Source organism: Momordica charantia, unplaced genomic scaffold (assembly GCF_013281855.1).
Source record: "Momordica charantia cultivar OHB3-1 unplaced genomic scaffold, Mcharantia_2.0 BLBB01000159.1, whole genome shotgun sequence".
NCBI lineage: Eukaryota > Viridiplantae > Streptophyta > Magnoliopsida > Cucurbitales > Cucurbitaceae > Momordica > Momordica charantia.
In genome coordinates, this window is record NW_028275315.1 from 1 (window position 1) to 12388 (window position 12388).

General features: G+C 41.4%; 1 pseudogene; it reads left to right on the top strand.

Annotated features, from left to right (window-relative positions):
* Nucleotides 1–149: 149 nt before the first annotated feature.
* LOC148207270 (uncharacterized) lies at nt 150–6464 on the top strand (annotated as a pseudogene).
* Nucleotides 6465–12388: the final 5924 nt, after the last annotated feature.

Here is a 12388-nt window from a genome sequence, read left to right on the forward strand (position 1 = left end):
TCAGCTCTTACACTGATGAATACATCAATCTTTGTCAAGAGATCTGTTATGATGGGTATGTCTCATTGTTTGAGATTTTCTCCATGTCTATATTTTAAAGCTATTAAGAAAGATTTCTATATATGGTTCAAATCTTGCTTTACTTCAAAATGGTTTCTAACTTTTTGGATTTTTATTTCACGCTTAGGGATTTTCTGGAAGTTCCCAAGACTTGGGTATTTTCATCGGAGCTCGTTCGGTACAAGAGTCATATTGACGATTCGAATGGGGACAACTTACAAGGTGCTGCTTATGATGGTAGAAGTTATGTTGAGAATTCGAAGGTCCAAGATAGTTTGTTACTGACTGAAATTTTACTCCTTATCCTCTGGTGTTGTGAGCCATTTGCTTTCTGATAGAGATGGCATTGAATTGGACCTCCCATTTGAAGTAACAGAAGAAGAAATTGAGATAATCCTTTATCCCAGAAGCACTTTCATACTTGGACGGTCCGGAACAGGGAAAACTACTGTATTGACTATGAAGTTATTTCAGAAGGAAAGTTGCATCATTTGGTAACACAATTCCACGAAGTCGAAAACAGTATAAGTTCGGATGTTAGTCAAAATAATAAGACTTCAGAAAGTCCACAGCAGAGACAAATGGAGCTTTTATTGACGTTTACTCTTTCCTGACAGTTAGTCCAAAACTTTGCTATGCTGTTAGACAGCATGTATCTCACTTGAAAAGGTGGGTGGTGAATCGAATCGGTTTAAGATTTGATATACTTTTTTCTTTGGAAAATGTTTTTGTATTTAAGATCTTGATTATGTTGTACTAAATTTAATGTAATTTACAGCCATGCCTGTGGTGGGGATTCTAAAGGGAAAGCTGCATTTGATATGGAAAATATGGATGGCTTAGAAGCACAGTTAATGGATGTCCCAGATTCCTTTGTCAATATTCCACCCAAGTCATTTCCTCTAGTGATAACATTCTACAAGTTCTTGATGATGCTGGATGGAACTCTGCGTGATTCATATTTCGAGAGATTTTGTGATGCAAGACAACTGTTACATGGTCAAACCCGCGGCTCACGATCTGTTGCCTTGCAGTCCTTTATAAGGAAGAACGAAGTTAGCTATGATCGTTTCAGTTCGTCTTATTGGCCCCATTTCAATTCACAACTAACGAAAAGCTAGACTGTTCAAGAGTTTTCACCGAGATTATTTCTCATATAAAAGGGGATCCTCGAGCCATGGATGCAGGTGACGGTATACTAAGTAAAGAGGACTATATTTTATTGGCTGAGGGCCGAACATCGAGCTTGAGTAGGCTGGAGAGAGAGATAATATATGATATCTTCCAAAGTTATGAAAAGTTAAAGGTCCAAAATAGGGAGTTTGATTTGGGCGATTTCGTTATTGATCTACATCATCGCCTTAGAGATCAAGGATATGAAGGAGATGAATTAGATTTCATTTATATTGATGAAGTGCAGGATTTAAGCATGAGTCAAATTGCTCTTTTTAGTTATGTCTGTAGAAATGTTCAAGAGGGGTTTGTGTTTTCAGGTGATACAGCTCAAACCATTGCAAGGGGGATTGATTTCAGGTTCCAAGATATAAGATCCTTGTTCTATAAGAAGTTTGTACGACCAAAGATAAGCAGTAGAGGTTCTGAAAGAGAAGATAAAGGACAAATCTCGGAGATTTTTCATCTAAGCCAGAACTTTCGAACCCATGCCGAGTTCTTAACCTATCACAAAGCATAATTGATCTCTCTATCACTTTTTTCCACAATCTATCGACATTTTGAAGCCTGAGACTAGTAGAATTTCTGGGAAGCACCGGTTTTGCTTGAATGTGGAAACAATGAAAATGCAATTAAAATGATCTTTGGAAATAGAAGTGGTGATGGGATCAGTATGGAAGGATTTGGGCTGAGCAGGTAATATTGGTTCGTGACGAATCCGAACAGAAGGAGATCTTGAACATTTTGTGCTCTGAGTTGAAGCAACTTTGTGGCGGTCACTCGAACGAGGCAGAGGCTGTGGTTTGTGAGAATACAAAGGAGCATGTGGGACCTTTGTTCGAGTATTGGAAGAAAAATTGTGTGGTACAAGTTCAACAGTTGAATGATTCTCTTGCACACTCTATGCTAGCTTCAAGCAGTAAGCAGGACTGGAGGTCACAGGGCTTTAAGGTTAGAATGCCTTCTATTTCTATTCCAATGTTTGAGTTTGGTATGTTCTTTAAAAGTAGTGTAAATTGTTTTTTATCTTATTCAAAGCAGTTGTTGAATTTACTTTTAAAAATTCCAAAAGTACTTTTACAAATCCTAAAGGTACTTATTCACTGACGTGTCTCTTTACATACTCTTTTCTTACAGGTCTCTTTCTTTACATTTGCTTGTTGCTGCAAAATTCTTGTTTTCTTTGCACAAGGGTGTGAACTGTGAAGGATCTTATATAGATTCTATTCTTTGCAAAATTCTAATCCATATCTCTTACTGCACAGCTATATTATGAGGGAAATTATAAAATGGCAACACTGTGTTTTGAAAGAGCTGAAGATGGTTATTGCGAAAGAAGATCCAAGGCCTCTGGCCTTAGAGCTTTTGCAGAACATATCCACAATGCAAATCTGTGGAAGCTAATGCAATCCTCAGAGAAGCTGCTGTAATGTTTGAAACTATTGGGAAGGCTGATTCCGCGGCCCAATGCTTTTTCGATATAGGGGAGTTTGAAAGAGCAGGCAAGTACTTGATTGGATCATTAACTTCCTTTCTCATAAAATCTGATTTGAAAAAATATAATGTAGCAGGCAGGTTATTGTATTGTTTGTTCATTGTCGATGATAGAATTCATTGTACAATGACGTTTTTTCTCTTTCCTTCCTACCTATGTTTTGGTTGTGATTGTTGTTAGGGATGTACAAGTAACCAAAACGTCGTAAAATGGAATGCTTTTGCAGGGGCGATTTTCGAGGAGAAATGTGGGGAACTAGAGAGGGCGGGGGAGTGTTTTGTCTAGCAAGTGCTATAATCGAGCTGCTGATGTATATGCCAGAGGAAGTTTCTTCTCTTTGTGTTTGAAGGCTTGCTCTGAAGGCGAGTTGTTCGACACGGGTTTGCAATACATTTTGTCATGGAAACAAGATGCTACGGAATAGAGAACCTTGAACAAGAATTCTAGAAAGATGTGCTCTTCATTTTCACAACAGTGGAGACAGTAGATCCATGATGAAGTCTATTAAAAGTTTCCGAACTTTGGATCTGAAGCGAAACTTCTTGAAGTCATTGAATTGCCTTGATGAGCTGCTTTTGTTGGAAGAGGAAGAGGGAAACTTTTTGGAGGCCGCAAAGATTGCAAAGTCAAAAGGTAATCTCCTTCGCCTGGCTGATCTTTTAGGCAAGGCAGGAAATTTTAGTGATGCATCCATGCTTCTTCTACATTATGTTCTTGCCAACTCTCTCTGGTCGCCCGGAAGCAAAGGTTGGCCCTTGAAGCAGTTTCAACAAAAGCAAGAACTTTTGGCAAAGGCCATGTTGTTAGCAGAAAATGACTCCAGAAATTTATATGACAGTGTTCGCACAGAGGTAGACATTTTATCAGATGAAAATGGTAATTTGGAAACTCTTTCAGGATATCTAATTGCCTCTAAGGAACACAACAGTGTTAGAGGTGAAATGATTTGTCTTAGAAAGATTATGGATGTTCATTTTCATTTGAACTCATCAAAATACACTTGGGAAGATGAATTAGTTTTTGATCTAACCAAGCATTCAGAAGAAATAGTTTCTAAAAACCAGGTGTCCATAGAAACTTTGGTTTACTTTTGGCATTGCTGGAAGGACAGAGTTTCGAATGTCCTCGAGTGTTGCAATTGTCTTGCCATGAATGATTCCGACCCTTATGCGGAGTTCTGTTTAAGTTTTTTGGTATTTGGAGGCTGAACAACAATCACATATTGCTCAACTCTGATGCTGATTGGGTCAAAAAGGTGGATGAAAGGTTCCTTCATAGAAATGGGAAATTGGTTTCAATTGAAGCTGCTCAGTTTTCTTTATCTGTTATGAACTATTGGAGCACAGAATTGCTTACTTCTGGAATCAAGGTTTTGGAAAATCTTGACTACCTTCATAACCTCTCAAACAGAAGCAAGTTCTCCATGTTTCGTCGGTGCAGGGTGCTTACTCATATGTTTGAAGTTGTAAAATTTCTTCTGGAGAGCAAATATTTGAAACATGGATTTCATGATAAGCGGATGCTAGAGAGGTACTTAAAAATGGCAACAGGGGAAATTCAAAGTTATTTGTTTCCACCAGATTGGCAAGTTTCATTGAAGAAGAATGTGATTTCTCTAAGAGTTAATAGTGTTTGTCAAAACATGATGAGGGAAATCATCGCAGAGAATGTCGGCTTATGGAATCTACTGACTTATGGTCAAATTGGAAGGGTTGCAATGATGATTCTCGGATCTGGAAAGCTCGATAAGAAATTGTGTGAAAAAATAGTGAAATGGTTAGAGGAGAATCCTCCTTGGAGTGCATTCGTTATGGAGCTTTTCAACAGTATGAATGCAGAGAATGAAGGCATGAGGAACCCTGCAAAAGAAATGTCTCTTGTTTGGAGGTTTCATGAAGCTCTGAGGGACACATATATGATGCGAACTGGGTCCAAGTCCGGGATTATATTTCACCGTTCTGTTTCATGTACCTTGTTGAAAGGCTACTGGTTATGGTATCATCCTTGAAGGGGGGATACTTCATCACTACAAAAGCCTCTTTTGTTGAATGGCTCATCTTCCATGAAGGAAATTCCATCATAACTTCCATTTCAGGTGCTCGAACCCAGAATTCTTTTCAGGCAACGCTCAGGTTTTTGGCTGGTATCCTTACGCAGTTTCTTTTCGACAAGATAGCGACGCTGGATTGGATGAGAAAGACACATCCAAATGTGAAGGAGTACTATCCGGTATTGGTGCAGAAACTGGTTGTTGCCATTTGTTTACTTCATCTGAACTTTGGCATTTGCTTCGATGTACTCCAGAATTTGCGTGGACGCAACTACATTACTGAACATTTACCATGGAATTTCTACAATGCACTTAGGAGAAAGAAAAACTTTCATGTACCACCAACTAATGATGCAAAATATGATGGCCGGATTCTTCAAGGAAATCGGAAATCCAATGGTTATTGTCAGTTTGGATGGAAATCGTCAACAATTCATTTGTAGAGATGCAACTTTTGTCAACTTGAATATCAGCCATCAGATTGACGACTTACTGAAGGCTTTGTTTCCTAAGGAAGTTGAAACAATGCAACACCGAGCTGAAGCTCCGAAAGCGCAAGATGGAAATAGTACTAATACTAACACCAGACAAATGCCGTCATCCAAAAGTTGTGATCTGGGATAGTTACACAACTTCCATCATCTTCTTCTAGCTTGGCTCTGGATGAAAATAAGAAGATGAAATCTGATTGTGAAAAACTTGTTACTTTTTGGAAACATTAGAAGCTTTGACAAGATTGATAGAGAATAAAAGCGATCAAAAGTTCATACTATCGAATGCCTCACAAATCAAGGTAACGGTAACGGTTCTCATCATTTTTTCAACATTTTATGAATCAAGCGAAAGCATTTAGTTGAAATTGACATATCCCTTTTTGTGTGTGTTGATTCATGTAGATAAATGTGGAGAAATGGCATCACCATTTATCTGCTGCAAGAAGCAATGCAGAGGAGGGCATTCCTTTGGATGTCGATCGCTTGCTTAATGAACTAAATTTACTTTCTACTGCTTTAAGCATGAGGTAAACTTTATAACATTCTCACCATATCCTTTTGCTTCAAGTTAACGTCTATCCACTTCTATCATCTCCTCATGATGCTGACATTCTGCTATCGAATTTATTTTACGTCAGCGAGCCCAAGCAAAACATATCCCGAGTGGCATCCATTTCAAAGAGTTTATATTCGAGGAGGATTGAGTTGGAACCTATATTGGCTAAACTAGTACGTGATGATCCTGTAACTGAACTAGGCGACATGTCAGGTTTCGAGAATGCCGAAGATTCTAAGCATGGAGAGGAAGTTTCTAAGGGCAGCAGCCCTGTTGAGGGTGGAGGACTGGAGGAACCTGTGGAGCCTATGGAAGTAGGTGAGATGTCGAGTATTGGGAACGCAGAAGATTCTGAGCATGATGAGGAAGGTTGTAAGGGCAGCAGCCCTGGACTGGAACCTGTGCAGCCTGTGGAAGTTGAGACTGTTGTATCCCAAGCAACTGATAAGAAAGGAAAAGTGAAAAAAAAAGCAAAAGAAAAACAAGAAGGGGAAAGGCCGTAGGAATTAAATGAGAATGGAAATTGTAAAAGTTTAAATGTGGTGTGTGATTTTGAGATGTGTTTTGTAATATGCTATGTAAATATCAATGAAATAGAAGTCCAAAGAGCATGCATATTTCTATGTGATTACAGCATCTGATGGATAAATTTTTTGGTTATGTAACATCTATTTTAAAAATTAAAAATGGTTCTATTAATCCTCTTAGAATCCAGATGGACTTTTTAAAACTTTCGAGCAGACCTCAATTTCTTACTTTTTCATCTATCATTTTATAAGTTAGTAAATTAGATCATATGACGATTACGAAGAATGACAAAAATTTCATGGAGACTCACTCCAATCCTTTACTAATTTTTGGGATAGAGATTGAGAATAAAATCTTATCGGATAATGTTCTCGTTTCTCGTTTATAGGTTTTTATACAACATTTATGTTTAGTAACTATTATTATTTCTTGTTTTTTGGTTTTTGTTTCTCTAAAAAACACAATTTTGGAAATAACAAAACTAAATTTCTTGTTTGCTATTCTCGTTTCTAGTTTTGTGAAAATATAAATTAAAACATTATTTTATCATTATTGACTTGTAAAATGCATTATAAGTACAGTAAAATGCATTATTTTGTCAATGTGAAAGTTCAAACGATAATTCATTTACAAAGTATAGTATGTAAAGGGGCAAAATACACTTTTAGTTATTGTTGACGGCGAATTCCGGGAAGCAGCCACGTGTCTTACATACGAATAGGTTTGCCTGAGAATCGTTGAACTTGCAACAAAGAACTTGACGTCGGTACTGTGTCCCGCCTAAAACACTCCGACGGTCAAGTTAGTAAATCAGAGTAGGAAATAGAAAAGAGACACTCTAAGTGCAAGTGACAGGTATTCTATTTACTTGATGAGGGTAAGGGTCCGTCCTTATATAGGTTCGGGTGGCTGACCAGGAATGACAACGGTTGGAGGTTGCCGGGACGCGTCGCGCAGTATGATGATTGTTGTGGGTGTAGGCTCCCAACAACTGACGGGTGGTACTGCCGCTTGCAGCTTTGGGGCTTGTCGCCTATAGCTTGGAGGCACTTGACCCATACCGGAAAGGTGCGCCCCCTGCTACCACTTCGTACGGTATAACCGTATATCGTCCTGTACTTCTTTGTGAGTGGACACGTGTCCTGCTCGGCAATATCACCATGTGATACATTATCGCATGTGGTCCCGCGTCCCTGAAGGCGGACACTCGTCTTGCTCGATTTTTACTATCAACAGTCAGCCCTCTTTCGGGGCCGAGCCACTTGGCCGCTAGTGAGTTGAGCTCGAAAGCATTGAAGTGAGGTACGACGTATGGAGCCCTAAGTGCTTCAAATTGGAAAGTGGGGCCCACGAAGCGCATCAGTTATGACGATTAGCCGTGAGCGCGTACGGCTAAATTTATGGGAGGACACGCACCCATCGCTGTTTCATGGGTGGTTGCGTCCTCCGTGCGGTGTGTGAAGCGACGGAGTCGGTGGTCGCGATTCCCAGCGCCATTTGGATTCACACCAATGCCTCAGTGACCTTTAAATTCGCTCGGGGGGGGGGGGGGGGGGGGGGGGGAGGGGTGATGATTACTCTTCTCGCAGTTCGCGCCATTAGCACCCTTTGCGGCTGTTCATCTCTTCGACTTCCATGGCTAATCATCTAGTAGTGAACCACATTCCATCGCAGGCGACGGAGCAAGATCTCTTGGAACTTCATTCTAAGTATCGAGTTCCGGACTACATCCTTATGCGTCTTTCGACGAAGGAGGAAAGAATAGACAATCCTCCTCCCAAGTTGGTGAGTTTTTACCCGCAGATGTTATCGAATGGGGTTAGGCTTCCCCTCCCTCTTTTTGCACAATTCTTCTTGACTTTCGACGGAGTGGTACTGTCGCAACCAGCCTCCAACGCGTGGGGCTGATAGCATTGGCCATCCTCTGGCCGAAACTAGGTGGCAATGAGAAGATGACCCTAATCCTGTTGTCCACTCTGACTTTGATGAAGTCAATCAAGGGTTTCCCATGGTTTTACAGTTTGAGTTCTCGTCGTGGGACACTCTTCAATGCCCCCACTTCAAACAAACATTGGAAGGACCACTGGTTCTTCGTCGGTGACTGGTGGTGATCCGTTTGTCGGACGTGTGACCAATCGCTTCTGAGAGCACGATAGGTATCCTAGTGTTCCTTCTTCGTCCTCCTCCCCTTTGCTTGTAACTCTGAGGTCTCGATTTCTTCTTTGCAGTGTTTCCGAGTGGGGTGCTCCCTATTTCATATGAGTCGGAGGGCATACTGCGTAAGATTTTGGCTATCCCTTGGGTCGAGAGGGTCCCCACGCTCATTGCCACAGATGAGAGGTCTCTTAGTGGTTTCGATAGTAGCGGGAGTGCCGCATCGATCAGCGCAACATCCACTGTCTCCCCAGCCCCTACGAAGAGGCTCGATGGAGGGAGCCTTTCTTTGGAAATTCTGATTCAACCAAAAGAAGCGATCTCTCCATTAAAGTGCCATCGTCTGGCAAGGCTAAACGTGGCTGGCCCTTCTACTGAGGCACCCGTCGAGGAGCCAATCTTTAAGATTATTGAGATCATTGAACCTAGTTTGAGCGAGGCCGTCTCCTCGGATCCTCCTACCAACAATCAAGTAGCGGTACTTGCCTTGGGTTCTATGCCGAATTTGGGAGAAAGGGAGGACGGGATGCAGATGAAGTTCCTGCTAGGGATGCAATTCCTGAGGGTTGCGTCGTAGAGAACCCTTAGTCTGATGCGTCTTCTCCGTAGCTGGAGAAGGACGTTACGCATAATTGCTTTGCCCTTCCTCCGAGGTCTTCTCTTTTGAACCCTTATCGTCGTATATGATATTTAAGAATCTACTCGGGAGATGGCTCGCCACCTATTTAGCCACGGACAGGTTCTTCCACCCTTTCGTCTTAGGGAGGAATGTCATGACGGGGCCTTTGAAGCGGTTTATATGAGCAAGTTCCCCTTTCCCTTTCTCTTTTTTGTCCTTGTTCTCTGCCTGAAGCCTTCTTTGGGTTATTTGTGCCAGCTAGTTGGTCGTTTCATGCCCTGTCCTTGGCCTTGCAGGATGAGTTGGAGGCCAAGAGGGTCCAGGAACAGAAACATTAGGCTGAGTTCCAGCGTCTTTGTTTTGCGGTTTATGTTTTCTTTGTGTAAGTGTACACAACCGTTGTAGTAAGTGATAAAAAGTTTGTATCCACAGGGATTGATAACCAAACGCCTCAATATTACTTAAGAAAATAAACAAACTTAATAAACTGACGTTTAAGGAAACTGACCGTAGAATTTGAATAAAATAATGCTAAAAAGATTTTTGAGTAAAAACAAATGAAAATTCAAACAAAGCCAAACTGATTTTCGCACAAAAAGGGGGGGGGGGGGGAACTACTGGTGTTTAAACGGTAAGGGAAGAGTTTGTATGACTTTTTCTAGGCTCATGCAAACGATGCTGCAACATTAGTGATATTGATATACTGGTCAAACAGATATGGAATCTTCCCAGACTTCCCAGATTTTTTGCTACTTAAGTTTTTAGACAAACTCGACAGCATATAATTTCAGTTTGTAGCCTTACTAGGTGAGCCTTATTCCTAAGTACCCATACTCTAAACTCAAGTAGATCTAGCATGAGTTGAAGCCAACAACTCTATATTACAATTTTCCAAGAGTTAATAAGAAGATATCCCAACATGTTGATCAAACACATTGAAAATAAAATAATAAAAGCAACTTCAACTCAGTATACTTCATCATTAAGAATAGAAACACAGTTTACAGCCTAAGTTCACAACATCCTCCCCTTACAATGGAGTTTAGCTACGCACGACCATAAAAGGATAAAGAAAAATAACAAGAATAAACTTAATACAGAATGGGAACTAAGGGAAAGAGAAGAAGCTGAAGAATATCAGCTCTGAATGGGTCATCAATCCTCAAAAGCTTCAACTATCTCCTATTCTCCTTGTCATCTTCGAACACCTTGGGCTTTATTGAAGTGATAGTGAAGTGATGGGTTGAAAAGTATGTGGAGGCAACCTTAAATGTAAGTCTTTATACCCCGTGGCTTTTAGGGCAAATAGGCCTGTTGCTTTCTCTTTGATGCTGTGAAATCCCCAGAAATGGAGGTGAGTTGTTTCAACATGTTGGCTTGGTTGGTGGTGACTTCCTTGATGGCGAAGACAATGTTCTCTCCTCTTTGTTTGTGATCCACTGACTTCAATCTCTTAATAGCAGCTTCATTGATCAATCCCATGTCTTTGAGCATTTGATCAGTCTCCTCCATCTTTACACCCGAGAGAATACAGAGCTTCGTGATCAGGTTTGGGAAGAATATATTTCACTGCTTCCTCTTATCTACTCCAACAATCTCCCTCTTGACTAATTGGCCTATATCGATGCTGAGGCTTTCCATGATGCATAATAAAAGGAGAATTCTTTCTTTGGTGATTGAGGCGTCGTGTGTAGTGGCCATTAGCTTGCTCTTGAGGAGATGGTGCCAGACGTTGGCTTTAGGCTTGAGGTATGCAGGCAGAAAGGTTCATGCTCCCCTTGTTGATAATTGCCAGCGGGCACCATCTACCCCTATGCATCTCCCAAGGCCTTATTGAGCTGCTCCTCAGATGGAGCAGCCAACATTTCATTAAAAGTAGCATGGGTATAGTTAGGCAGGTTATATACATCGTTTATGGCCTCTGCACTCCAGCAGACGTTCTTACCGTGCACCATCACTCCAGCAGGGCTTTGAGGATTTAAGTTTGGCGTAGAATTCCTATACCAATTGGATGATTGCAGGTTTGGGCTTAGCACAGAATGTCTGCCATTCATGCCTGTTCACTATGCTGGTCACAACTCTCTGGCATAGGAGAATCAGTTGGGAATCCTCTCTCACCCAACAGGTTTCTCTCTTTCAGCTTCTCGAAGTATTCTGATGCGACAGCATTAACGAATCGCTCATACTCAGGCTCCCCTGCAGCAACCTTCCCCTTCTCCTTCTTTATGTTGTGGGCATTCTCCTCTGCTTTTCCTTTTTAGCTTTCCGCTTTCCGCTTTATTTTCGTTTCTTTTCAGCTACTGGCTTGGGGGAAGCCTTCCCTTTATGGGTGATTTTCTTGTAGACACTGGGGCTACTTCCTCATCTTGCTTAGCCTGAGGCTCATCTATCTCTGTCTCCACTTCCTCCGTGCTTTTGGCCCCACTTGGCTCTCCCACCTAGTTGAAACCCGTTAGTGTTCGCTAGTTTTCAGATAGGGAGCGCACAAATTCCTCCACCGTCTGCTGCGTATCGGGCGAGAAGGCAGGTGCTTCTTCTTCACGCAATGCTTCTTCATATATAGCGGGCTACTCTTCTGTGGGGACTTGATCTTTTGGGGTCACTTGCTCTTCTTCTACAATGGGCCCTGGAGGTGGCTTGACTTTTGCAGGTTTTCGCCCCCTCTTTGCTGATTCTTCTCATTTGGGATAGAGGGAGCTTCATTGGGTTGTGGCTCTTGCTGTATTTGCTGCTGCTCTGGTGGGGGAGGAGATTTTTCAGGAGCTTTTTCTGACGATTTTTCAGGCGAAGGAAATGGTATGAGGCTAGGAGGAGGGATTACCTTCTTACCTTCATAGCTCTTGTTTTCACTCTAGGCATGGCGAGGTACTGGTGCTGTAAGGATGGTTTTGCTGGAGAAGGGTTTGGGGTTATGGTAGAGGCTGGGCGAGGGAGAATTTGGGGAAGACAAAGACAAGAGAGAGGAGGAACAAGGTTTTGAGAGTAGGTTTGAAAAGAATTTGGTCTTCTCTCTCTTAAATAAACCCACAAAATTACCTTATCATTAATGGCCAACTTTCCCTCAAACTACCCTACTTAAACATGCTTCCCCCTTTTTAGAATTTCGAAATTCAAAATTTCCCCCATTTTGTCTTTTTCCCAAAAAGGGTCATTTTTACTTTTTTCTCTCAATTGGGAGGGGAATTTGCGGTTAGGATAATTTGGTAGCCTCCGACCTTGCTTTTCTTTCCGACATATTTGTCTGAAAAAAATAACATAA